Raw genomic sequence first — 13382 nt, forward strand, 5'->3', positions numbered from 1 at the left:
ATAACAAGCCTGATTTCTGCCTTCTGACCAGTCCTCCTTCCATCTGTTTTCCACTTGGAATCTAGAGGAAACTTCCTACTGAAAAAACAAAAAAGTAAATCTCATTAGGTTAAACTAATTTTTTGAGACTTTCCAATACCTATGGGAAGTCAAATGTTTGTCAGCCAATCAGATCCACCTAAAAGATTTTTTTTCCTATTCAGAGTTTTTGATGTATTGAAATTGGTTGCCAACATATAAACTAATAATACATAGAGTGCTAATAATATAATAATATCTACTTTAGGTATCATTGTTTATTATAGATTTGTTGTTTGGTCTGAGTATGAGATAGTCAATAAAACTTTATGACTTTATTAATAGAATTTCTTCCAAAAACTAGTACTTATTTTGTGTCATCATGACATATTCAGTTTTATAACTAATTCAAATGTTTCTGTTCTTTCATGGTAAACCATTTAAATAATTTTAAATCTTTATATTCTCTTTTAAGACAAATTGTAGGTTAAGGCATTTACCAAAAAATAAATAAATAAATAACAAAATAAAGAAAAATGAAAGAAGTAATAAATGAGATACCACTTCCCAAATTCTTTTCTCTTCTGATCAGTATTTTGACATAGTTTGAGTACTATATTAATAGTTGTATTTTTCAGGAACTGTGTGATTTCATTACTAATTGGAAAAAAAAAAAAAGCTTTTCTTTTGGCTAGCTATCCTTTATTTCCCCTGAAATTGAAAACTTTGACATCAAAGTTTACTTTTAAATTGAATAGTAAGATTGTTTTTGTTGGTTGGGAATTATGAGCGTCTAATTTTCTGAAATAATGCCTTAAGCAAAAATGTAGGTATTTCTTAAAAGGGATAATGCAGGAGTTTAAAGTAGTGTGGAGAAATTTGTATGGAGGATCTTTAAGGTAGATATGACTTCAGTTTCTGTAATCTATATCCTCCAATTTCTACTAAATTTTCAGTGTCATTTTACAAATAAGAATAATGTGACTAGCTGTCTGTGAAGTGGCAAAGTATGTATCGGTACATGTTCCCTAAAATCCTTAGTTTTTAAAAAATCTATTTTTTTTTACTTGTCCTAGATAAATCAGAGATTAGTATTTGCAGTTATATCTGTGACCATCTACTCAACAATCCCTACTAAAAAAAAAGAAGGCTTAGTAAATCAAATGGAATTGAATGGTTAACCTTTGTGATAAATGTGGTACAGTAGAAGGATGCCTACTTATGATTTTTACATGTGATGAATTTCTTATGAATATGACTGTCATCAGGTCACGCATTTTTAATCATTTTTCTAAAAGTAGGACAATATTTGTATACATTTCTTCATTTTCTTCCCAACTCCTGCTTATGAACAGCATGGTCTTGTCTTTATTAGCATTGGCTTCAGTCCCAGGAATCAAATGTCCACAGCTGGTCATAAGAATGGCTGGTTTCTTCTTATCCCTTTCTGTGGAGGCTTCCTCTGTGTTGTGCTAAGTCGCTTCAGTTGTGACCAACTCTTAGTGACCCTATGGACTGTAGCCCTCCAAACTCCTCTGTCCATGGGATTCTCTAGGCAGGAATGCTGGAGTGGGTTGCCATGCCCTCCTCCAGGTATCGAACCCTTGTCTCTTACATCTCCTGCATTGGTAGGCCGGTTCTTTACGAATAGTGCCACCTGGGACACCCTGGAGGCTTCCTCCATTCCCCCCAAATAAGAACAGCCACGGGTCTCTTTTCTATTATAAAAGGCTTATGGTTTTCTGGACTGTATTTTACTTAGATGTCTGTTTCATCAGCTCTCTTAAAGGTTTTTAAAAATTGTGATTTTTGTAGCTTCTCCAGTTTGTTTTGTTTGTTAAGGTGAAAGCAACAGTCTCTTGTGATTTTCTACGTTCTTTGGAAAGCAGAATTCTTTATGTAGCGGCACCTTCTCTGCTTCTCTGAACAAACTGTCCAGTAGTCTTTCTGCCAGCAGCCAGCTTACACCCTCTCATAGCCACTGTCCTGAATGAGACATATAGATATTGTGTTTCACAGTGAGTCTCTCACCTTTATAAAGTGTGTTTTGTGGTGCTTTTTCAGTTCAGCTATAGGTGCATCCTCATCTCATCCTTCAGGCTTTTTGTCATCAAGGGGCTCTGCATGATCTCATCTGCTTGGGTACACCTCGCCTCGTATTTTGGGATCTATGAATAATATCTGTTTTCTAGTTTTGCTGAGAATGGAGAAGGCAGAGTATATTTGTTCTTGTTATTCACCCACCTACCCACACCCAGAGTGGGAGGAGAGGGAGAAGTTATGACTTAGAGGGAACCCGTTCCCTTGTGCAGCTCTGTCCTTATCGCAAGGCCCATTTAATCATGCCAACTAAGTGTTTGTCGTTTCTTTTATGCAGCTATAGAGAAAGAGACTCAGAAAGGTTAGATATCTTCTCATCAGTCACACAAAAAGTAAACAGTAAAACTAGGATTTGGATCGCAGTTTAACTCAACTGTCAAGTGTTGATAATGAGGCACATTACCTTTGGAGCTTCTGTGTTACAGAACTGTCTGAATTCTTTTCAGAGTTTGGGATGACATCTATAAATATTTTCTCTGGGGTCACATATATAAGTATTTGCTCTTCTAGAGACAGAGGAAATGGGTGAGTGAGAGCCTAAAACCTCAGAGAACACTGATGGTCAAAGCACAGAAAATCAAGTTCAAATATAAGTATAAAGAGTCAAAGGAAAGAAGACCGAAAAATGAAAGTCAAAATTGAGTCCCAAGGGCAAAGAAGAACTGGAATGGAATGGCAATCTGGTCTTTATAGTCAGAAGTTTGGGTGATAACAGGGAGCAGAACTGAAGTGGCTATGTTGGGCATACGTGTGTGGGACCATCATAGAATAAAGAGCTGAGGTAGAAAAACCCAGAGTTTTATATGCCAAAAGAATAGACTTGCTGGCATTCTCAATAATTATTATATTTTCTCAATAGTATTTATTATTATGATCAGAGCAATTATTGTTCTTTAATTCCCAGTATATGTTTAGCGCTATACTAGTTATTTTGTAAACCTTACCTTCGCTGCTTCACAGGGGCTCAAAAACTTGCTAGTTAATCATAACCAGAAAAGGACAAACCTGGGATTCAAATTTAGGTTCATCTGATGCCCAAATTGGAGGGCTTTCTAATTTATCATATTGTTTCTTCAAAGGACAAGAAAACAAATTTAAAAGAGTAACAGTAATTAGTCCTAAAACTCAAATAAAAATTAGTGTATGCACAGAGTGAAGTAAGTCAGAAAGAGAAAAGCAAATATCGTATATTAACACATGTATATGGAATCTAGAAAGATGGTACTGATGAAACTGTTTGCAGGGCAGCAGTAGAAACACAGATATAGAGAACAGACTTGTGGGCACAGTTGGGGAAAGAGAGGGTGGGATGAACTGAGAGAGCATCATGGAATCATATATACTACCATACATAGTAAAATAGATAGCCAGTGGGAATTTGGTGTATGATGCAGGGAACTCAAACTGGTGCTCTGTGATGGCCTAGTGAGGTGGGATGGGGTGGGAGGTAGGAGGGAAGTTCAAGAGGGAGGGGACATATGTATACCTATGGATGACTCATGTTGATGTATGGCAGAAACCAACACGATATTATAAAGCAATTATCCTCCAATTAAAAATAAATTTTAAAAATAGTGTGTGTGTATATATATATAATTTAATGTTAAATGTATTCAGAGCAGAAGTAAGAAAGAACAGTAAAAAGAGGGGCCTCCTCAGCTTTATAGGTCGTAAGATTGGGTACATTTTGGTTCATGGTAGAATCTGGGAGAATCTACTAATGACCATCTCTGAGCATTGTTGAGGTTACCATTGTTCAACTGCTCAGTCATGTCCGACTCTTTGCAACCCCATGGACTGCAGCACACCAGGCTTCCTTGTCCTTCACTATCTCCCAGAATTTGCTCAAACTCATGTCCATTGAGTCGGTGAGGCCATTCAACCATTTCATCCTCTGTTATCTGCTTCTCCTGCCCTCAATTTTTCCCAGCATCACAGTCTTTTCCAATGAGTTGACTCTCTGCATAATTTGGCCAGAGTATTGGAACTTCAGCTTAAGTCCTTCCAATGAATGTTTAGGGTTGATTTCCTTTAAGATTCGTTGGTTTGATCTCCTTGCTGTCCAAGAGACTCTCAAAGTTCTCCAGCACCATGCCTAAAGATAATTCAGGAAAAAATTCTCTGGTGAGCCCCTCAGATGATGAAAGGATTGAAAAACTAGACAGATGAAAAAAGGTCCTGGGATCATTTTCTCTGGACAGAAAGTTGTGAAGTTGTGTCTTCTAGTCTGTGAACAACTGTTATGCCAAATGTGGTCTGCCCCTGTTTTGGGGCTCTACACTATGTGTAAGAGTAGTACCATAGGTTTAAGTTTAATTTAGAGAGCTACTTTCTGACAGTAATCCTTGACTGTTGGTAAATCTCCTTTGTGAAGGTTAAGAAACCTCCTTCTCCAGGTCTTTATCAGATACATTCAGTGTGCGATGACATCAGGGAGCCTGGCACTAGAGGATCTCTCAAGGTCCCTTTTAGCCCTAAGGTCCTATCATTATTGCATATTTATAGAGTGCCAGAATTGGCTGTGTTCTTTCCAGAGGTGGAATTACATCCTGTCCCTGTCCATAGCTATCACAGTCAAAATTAGACAGATCAGCAATATCTTGGTTGCCAAATCAAGTCAAAGTTTAGTGGGTATGTGTCTAACTATGTGAGAGTGTGTTCTCTTCAGGAACGTTAGAGCATGACTTAAGAACACGTTAAAAGATCTTTAGTTAGTGCAAAAACCCCAGTGAGATTTATATTAGATTCCTCTAGACATTTTTGTAAAATAATAATAATAAATCATTGATTACTATCTATTAAGCAATCTAATTTAAAAATAGTGTTCTCAAAAATTTATTCAGAATAAAATGAAGGGAAAAAGAGAATTGTTTTAAATGGTAGATAATATTCCATTATTTTGAGCTGATAACTTTGAGTTTCTCTGACTAGGGATGGTTTAAAGTCCATTCTCATAGCTGAACTATAAAAGAAGATTATGTTGCTAATTTAAAACTAGCAAAAGTAATTCTGTGTCATTGTGGAAAAAAGCTTAAAGAGAACACCATTGTATATAATAAAAATTAACAGTTTAAATTGTCTAAATTTGAGTAATGATCTCATGCTTTTGTTTAACATGAGCTATCATCCTCTGATCAAGGATTTATTCTGGACATTTAGATAATCTCAGATATTAGCTAGTTGTAGAAAACTAGCTCTGTGTCCTTAGCCCACTAATCTTTTCATACTTTTTAATCACTTTAAGCTTTTTATTTGAAACTAATGTCAAACTTTCGGAAAAGTTTAAAGAATAACACAAAGAACACACATATATCCCTTACCTAGATTTGCCTATTAATATTTTGTGTCAATCACTTTATCATTTTTGTATGCTTTCTCTATTGATCTTATCCACTCTACATATGTCTAGTTTTTTCTGAACTGTTTGAAAGTAAGTTGACTACATCTGTTCATGTTTTTAAATTAATGTAATATTATAACTGTCTTCAAAGTAAAAATAATTTTTCTCAGATAGTTCTGTCATTTACCAAAATGTGGAGGCAACTTGGAACATTATATTTTACCTTGCTTTTAACCAGTTTTCTCTTTTAGCTACCATTCTTGAAGTCCTTTTCATGTCTTGTATCTGGATTCTGTTGTTTTTTCAGATTGTCTTTGTATAAAATCTGAAGTCTTGCCGTAAGTACCTGTTGATACAACATAAAAAGTTACAGCTTTGTTTGTGTAACATGTTACAAAATTTTGTAAAGTGCGAAGTTCCTGTTACATAATTTCAGTTGAAGAAAACTCATTTGCAGATATAAATATTTGTATTTAGTAGTTGAGCTAATTAGATTTCTACTTAGTAAAATGACGCCGGTTCAGTTGAAGTGTTTGACCTGTAAGTTTGTTCGATCTCTCCGTCAGCTCGGTGTGGATTCACAGAGTTGAATTTGCATGTTCACTTACTTGCTTCACAACAGTGTCTGACCCCACAAGTCTGAGCCAGAATTTCACTGAGAGAGTAACTCCAACAGAAGTTCCAGAATGAAGGTGCAGCTTATAGAAAAGGAAATGAGATTCAACTCAAAAATATTAAGGGGGGGGGATTAAATTATTTCTATAGTGATGGGCAAACTGATGCCATTTTTAGGTTGCGGAAATTTTATTACTTTACTTTTACTGATGTAGTTTATCATCTTTGATGTCTGAGATTAACCAATTTAGAATAGATCAACTCTGAATATTTTCCCAAATAGTCTGAGATCTGGAAGAGATTGAGTGTAACAGTGATGAGGTCAGTTCTCTAGTTTTCAATTATTCTTTATGAATGTTGAAGACACAGAGCCAGAATCAATTTAGGCTCAGGGAGAATGATGGTTTTACTACTCAGATTGACTGTTTTGTGGGCAGAGGCATCACCTACATTCCCCAGAGGATTACAGAGCAGAGAATAAACTCAAAAGTGCAACACAATGTCAACTTTTTCATGTAGCCAATGAATTTTGGCTTCGAATTTTGTTAGAAAACCCTGTTCTCCTCTGATAACTTGTAATTCCTGTCTGTTAGTATTTTTTTCTTGTATGTTTACTAGTATTAAGTATACTTCATGCTTGCCTTATGTTAAACCACCTCCAGAAACTAGATAGAATTAGTTCTAAGAACATTTTTATGTGTAGCACCCATACACAGGATATGTGATCTATAGTAATTCTTATTCATTTGAAATACAGCGATTTGTTTGTATCAGTAGAGGATAGGTTTGTTGTTTTAAATTGCTGGATTTTGTTTTTGTTGGCATGTTCCCCAATACAAGTTGTATGGCTGACAGAAAATCTATTTGTATGACAGTTCAATCTAGATAAGTGTCCTCTGTTGTCTAATGGTACAATTTGGGGTCTCAGAGATAAAAGCATACTGAATGCCAGGCTTGTAGCAGAGCTTCTTCATGCAGATAGCAGAAATAATCCATATTCCTCAGGTCCACAAATCAGACAAACAAAGGAGAAATATGTGTGCACATCATCTCATTTGAAAGGGTGGTCTTTTAGCTTCTATATAATGACAAATGAGAATACCTAACTTAGGAGAACAATACAATAACCAATGTGAGATGTGCCTGCATTTGAAATGAAAGAGAAATGTGATCTTGACTTATAAAGTTGGAGAGAGTTCTAATGCTTAGCGTTTTCCCGTAGTTATTGGCTTTTGTTGAATGAATTAGCTTTCTGTTTTAACATGTCTACTCTGAAATAAGTTATATCTTTAGACAATGATTCTTCTATAGCTTTGATACTATGCTATAGATAGGGTTGGGTTGAAAAGGTCTCTTTTACTCCCCAAGATGAGGCACTGAGAATTTGTACCTGTTGGCTTACCTCTGCCCAAAACCCTGTCAGTCTTTCCATACAAGTATCTGTCAAATATAATTCATATATAAAGAGAATGGTGAAATACTTGGTAACAACAGTTTCGGGGAAAGAATTGTGACCAGTGCATAAGGTAACAGACATCTTGGAAATGTGGATATTCTGAAAAATAAGAGTTTAATTCAAAGAGCCTGGTGATTGGATTTGGAGAGTAATGGAGAGAGTACGAAATTTTTTAGGATTTTTATCTGGATTGACAATGTACATGGTAACACCATACCCCAAATTAGGGAAAACAGGAGGAAGAGAAGTATATAGGAGAAAGTATATGCCCCGCTTTGTCTGTGTTAAGTCTGAGATGGCTTTTGATTATCTATGGCACCAAGTAGAAATTAAATTTATGCAGAAAACATTTCTTTGCCAGCCTCTAGTTTGTGATTAGAACAATGGATATAGATGAGATCGAACAGATGAGTGAGAATAGGGCTAAGGCTGGAAACCCAGGGCAGACTGAGAGAGTAGTTATGAGGAAGGAGGCTGAGAAGGAGAGACCAGGGCAGGAGGAATTTCAAGGGAGCATGGTGGTGTAACTGTTAATGGCAAAGTGGGCAACCGTGTCAGATAATATCCAGAGCAATAATGAAAAAAGGACTGGAAAGTGGCCATTGGAGGCAAAGTTGGTAACAAAGTGACTTATGGTACTCACTCATTTGTGCAACAAAGTAAGTGAAGTGTAGTATTGGCTCATAAGCCAAAGTGTAAAATAAATATCCATGAATACTGATATCAACTAATGATTAGATAGACAGATCTCATGCAGGAGGATGCCAGATAACTTATGTAGATACTCCTTCCTCAAGGAGGTGGAACATAGCTCCCCACTCCTCAAATGTAGACTGTGCAGAGTGCATACAGTACGAGAAGGGGTAGGAGAGTAGCTTTACAGTGGAGAAACTTAACACTTCCTTACGTTCATCAAGATGAACATCATCAGTGATGTCACGTCGATAATATGTACTCTTGATATGACGTTCATGAAAAGAGCATTTTGCCTCTGTGGTCTTCCACCCTGAAACTTAAAGCCGCAGTCTGGTCATGAGAAAAACCTCAGAGTAATCCCATTTGAGGGACATTCTGTGAAGCACCAGTACTCTTCAAAAATGTCAAGGCCATCAAAAACTAGGAAAGCCCAAGAAATTGTCATAGCCAAGAGGAGCCTAAGGAGACATGACATCTAAACATAATACAGGATATTAGATGGTGTCCTGGAACAGAAAAAGAACATTAGCTACTAAGGAAATTGATAAAAGTATAGACCTCAGTTTGTAATAATGAATAATAATGAACAGATGATTTGTTCATTGGGACAAATGTGCCACACTAATGGAAGGTGTTATGTAATAGTAAGGGGACTAGGTTTAGGTTATATGGGAACTCTCTGCACTATCTTTGCAACTTTTCTAGAAATCTGTAACTATGCTGCTGCTGCTAAGTCGCTTCAGTCGTGTCTGACTCTGTGCGACCCCATAGACGGCAGCCCACCAGGCTCCCCCGTCCCTGGGATTCTCCAGGCAAGAACACTGGAGTGGGTTGCCATTTCCTTCTCCAATGCATGAAAGTGAAAAGTGAAAGTGAAGTCGCTCAGTCGTGTCTGACTCTATGCAACTCCATAGATGCCAGCCCACCAGGCTCCCCCGTCCCTGGGATTCTCCAGGCAAGAACACTGGAGTGGGTTGCCATTTCCTTCTCCAATGCATGAAAGTGAAAAGTCAAAGTGAAGTCGCTCAGTCGTGTCTGACTCTTCGTGACCCCATGGACTGCAGCCTACCAGGCTCCTCCGTCCATGGGAGTTTCCAGGCAAGAGTACTGGAGTGGGTTGTCATTGCCTTCTCCAGTAACTACGCCAAAAGAGTTATTTTAAAATGGTTTTGTCCACTAGGAAGTGACTGATGTTCACAGGGACTCCTGCGGTGTGACAGGAAAACATCAGTTTGTTGGAAGTTAGTAAGGGGCTGCACCATGAATAACTATAGTTAGTGTTTGTAGAGAATACTCTTTCAAAAAGCTTAGCCAGGAAAGGCAGGATGAAGAGCAGTTAGGCATTAGCTGGGGAAGAGTAGTGCAGGATGAAATGACATTTTAAAATATTTAAAGTTGGATGTATATTACTGTATGTGAAATAGATGACCAGTGCAAATTCAGTGCTTGAAGCAGGGCACCCAAAGCTGGTGCTCTGGGATATCTCAGAGGGATGTGGGGGAGGGAGGGAAGAGGGGGTTCAGGATGGTGGGACACATGTCTGATTCATGTCAATGTATGGCAAAAACCACCACAATATTGTAAAGTAATTAGGCTCCAATTAAAATAAAGAAATAACATGTTTTAAAAAGGCAGAATAACAAACTCTTACCTTAAAAAAAAATTTAAAGTTGGGATACACTTAAAAATGTTTGCATTCTTAAAATTACAAGAATAGAGAAAAACCAGTAAAGAGTGACACGTTGAAGATAGAGGAGAAAGAATATCATTTGATAAAGTAAAGCCCCTCAGTATGCAGAATGACTATTTGACTGAAAATGGAGAATCTTTTAGATTCATGACATGTTTATGGATCAAATATGAATATTTATATTTACTTAATCCTATTTTATATGTTTGGGTCACCTTGGTATAGAAGTAATCTTCAAAATATTTCCACGGAGAATTTGGGCTAGAAGAGTTTTATTGCCTAAGTATCACAGTTATATTGGCTGTATTTATAAAGCATTAAAAGATAACATCGTACACCTTTGAATCATGAGCACTATAAAGTCACTGAAACATGGTGGATTCTTTGGTAGATTCTTCACATCAGGTGGTCAAAGGATTGGAGTTTCAGCTTCAGCATCAGTCCTTCCAATGAATATTTAGGACTGATTTCCTTTAAGATTGATTGGTTTTATCTCCTTGCAGTCCAAGGGACTTTCAACAGTCTTCTCCAGCACCACAATTTGAAAGCATCATTTCTTCAGTGCTCAGGCTTCTTTATGGTCCAACTCTCACATCCATACATGACTACCAGAAAACCCATAGCTTTGACCAGGTGGACCTTTGTTGGCAAAATGATGTCTCTGCTTTTGAATACACTGTCTAGGTTTGTCATAGCTTTTCTTCCAAAGAGCAAGCATCTTTTGATTTCATGGCTGCAGTCACCATCTGCAGTGATTTTGGAACCCAAGAACAGAAAATCTGCCACTGTTTCCCCATCTGTTTGCCATGAAGTGATGGGACCAGATGCCATAATCTTAGTTTTTTGGATGTTGAGTTCTTAAGCTAGCTTTTTTACTCTCCTCTTTCACCATCATCAAGAGGCTCATTAGTTCCTCTTCACTTTCTGCCATTAGGGTGGTGTCATCAGAGGATTCTTAACACATCTTAATAACTGGTGTGGCTCCTCTCCTGCCATGTGGGTAGATTACTGCTGTTTTATGGTGTAGCCTTTGAAGATTAATCCTGAAACATATCTAAGTTACACTCATAGGTATGGTTGTGACTCACTGAGATCAAACACTGTATTTTATCAAATAAAACGGTGTGCATTAGGCATGTGTCACCCTTGGACTTTTGAATTTATTGATGTCAATATTCCAGATGTTGACAACAAAGTACAAGTAAAGATTTGCTTGTCTGTTTGTTTTGGAGGAGCGTGACAAGAAACAAAATCTGCAGACTAATCAACTTTGTAGTTGATGATACATTCATAGAACTAGGTGAATGGAACAGCCAACGTTGTGCTAGGGAATGGGTGATAAGATGCCCACAGCCTATCTTGGTGATCTGGTAAAGTGAAAGGGTGGGCAGTGGGAAATGAATTCTGTCATTGTTCTGCCTGTTTTGTCACAGATTTGTGGCCTTGAGTAGATCACTCATCTGGCTTCAGTCAGTCAGTCAGTTCAGTCACTCAGTGGTGTCTGACTCTTTGCAACCCCATGGATTGCAGCACACCAAGCCTCCCTGTCCATCACCAACTCCCAGAGTTTACTCAAACTCATGTCCGTTGGTCAGTGATGCTATCCAACTATCTCATCCTCTGTCGTCCCCTTCTCCTCCTGCCTTCAATCTTTCCCAGCACTACAGTCTTTTCAAATGAGTCAGTTCTTCACATCAGGTGGCCCAAGTACTAGAGTTTCAGCTTCAGCATCACTCCTTCCAATGAATATCCAGGGCTGATCTCCTTCAGAATGGACTGGTTGGATCTACTTGAAGTTCAAGGGACTTTCAAGAGTCTTCTCCAACACCACAGTTCAAAAGCACAGTTCAATTCTTCAGCGCTCAGCTTTCTTTATAGGCCAGCTCTCACATCCATACATGACTACTGGAAAAACCATAGCTTTGACTAGATGGACATTTGTTGGCAAAGTAATGTCTCTGCTTTTTAATATGCTGTCTAGATTAGTTATAACTTTTCTTCCAAGGAGCAAGCATCTTTTAATTTCATGGCTGCAGTCACCATCTGCAGTGATTTTGGAGCCCCAAAAAATAAAGTCTGTCACTGTTCCCACTGTTTCTCCATCTATTTGCCATGAAGTGATGGGATGAGATGCCATGACCTTAGTTTTCTGAATGTTGAGTTTTAAGCCAACTTTTTCACTTTTGTCAAGAGGCTCTTTAGTTCTTCTTTCTTTTCTGCCATAAGGGTGGTGTCATCTGCATATCTGAGATTATTGAGATTTCCCTTGGCAATATTGTTTCCAGCTTGTGCTTCATCCAGCTCAGCATTTCTCACAATGTACTCTGCATATAAAAATTAAATAAGCAGGGTAACAGTATACAGCTTTGATGTACTGCTTTCCCAATTTGGAACCAGTCTGTTGTTTCATGTTCAGTTCTAACTGCTGCTTCCTGACCTGCATACAGATTTCTCAAGAGACAGGTCAGGTGGTCTGGTATTCCCATCTCTTTAAGGACTTTCCACAGTTTGTTGTGATCCTCACAGTCAAAGGCCTTGGCATAGTCAATAAAGCAGAAGTAGATATTTTTCTGGAACTCTGTTACTTTTTCGATGATCCAGAGGATGTTGGCAATTTGGTCTCTGGTTCCTCTGCCTTTTCTAAAAACCAGCTTGAACATCTGGAAATTCATGGTTCATGTTTTGTTGAAGCCTGGCTTGGAGAATTTTGAGCACTACTTTTCCAGCGTGTGAGATGAGTGCAATTGTGCAGTAGTTTGAGCATTCTTTGGCATTGCCTTTCATTGGGATTGGAATGAAAACTGACCTTTCCCAGTCCTGTGGCCATTGCTGAGTTTTCCAGATTTGCTGGCATATTGGGTGCAGCATTTTTACAGCATCATCTTTCAGGATTTAAAATAGCTCCACTGGAATTCCATCACCTCCACTAGCTTTATTCATAGTGATGCTTTCTAAGGCCCCCTTGAGTTCACATTCCAGAGTGTCTGGTCTAGGTTGGTGATCACACCATCGTGATTATCTGGGTCATGAAGATCTTTTTTGTACAGTTCTTCTGGCTTAAACCCCTCATCTCTACGTTTGCAGGCTGGTCTAGTTGATGCCCCGTGTCACTGGTCAACTATCACACACTGTCATTTATGTGATAACCTCAGTGTCAGTTACACAAAATGCTCAAGATCATTTGTTCCTGCGTGTCTGGATCACTTGAAATAATGACTGTGGATGGATCTGCAACGAATGGATCACTTTTGTTTACTAATGCTGGGCAGATTATGTGTATGCGCGTGCACTCTCAGTTGCTCAATCGTGTCTGACTCTTTGCGATCCCGTGAACTGCAGCCCACCAGGTTCCTCGTGCATGGTATTTTCCAGGCATAAATAAAAATGGGTTCCAGGCATAAAAAAGTGGGTTGCCATTTCCTCTTCCAGGGGATCTTCTTGACACAAGGATCAGACCTGCATCTCCT

General features: G+C 38.2%; 1 protein-coding gene across 34 annotated transcripts in view; it reads left to right on the forward strand.

Moving 5' to 3' along the window:
• Positions 1 to 13382, forward strand: part of VTI1A (vesicle transport through interaction with t-SNAREs 1A) — a 379768-nt gene that overhangs the window by 58768 nt on the left and 307618 nt on the right. The window lies entirely within an intron of this gene.

Source organism: Bos grunniens, chromosome 26, assembly GCF_055505025.1.
Source record: "Bos grunniens cultivar Pamir isolate PY7600 chromosome 26, Bosgru_T2T1.0, whole genome shotgun sequence".
In the NCBI taxonomy this organism is placed as follows: Eukaryota; Metazoa; Chordata; class Mammalia; order Artiodactyla; family Bovidae; genus Bos; species Bos grunniens.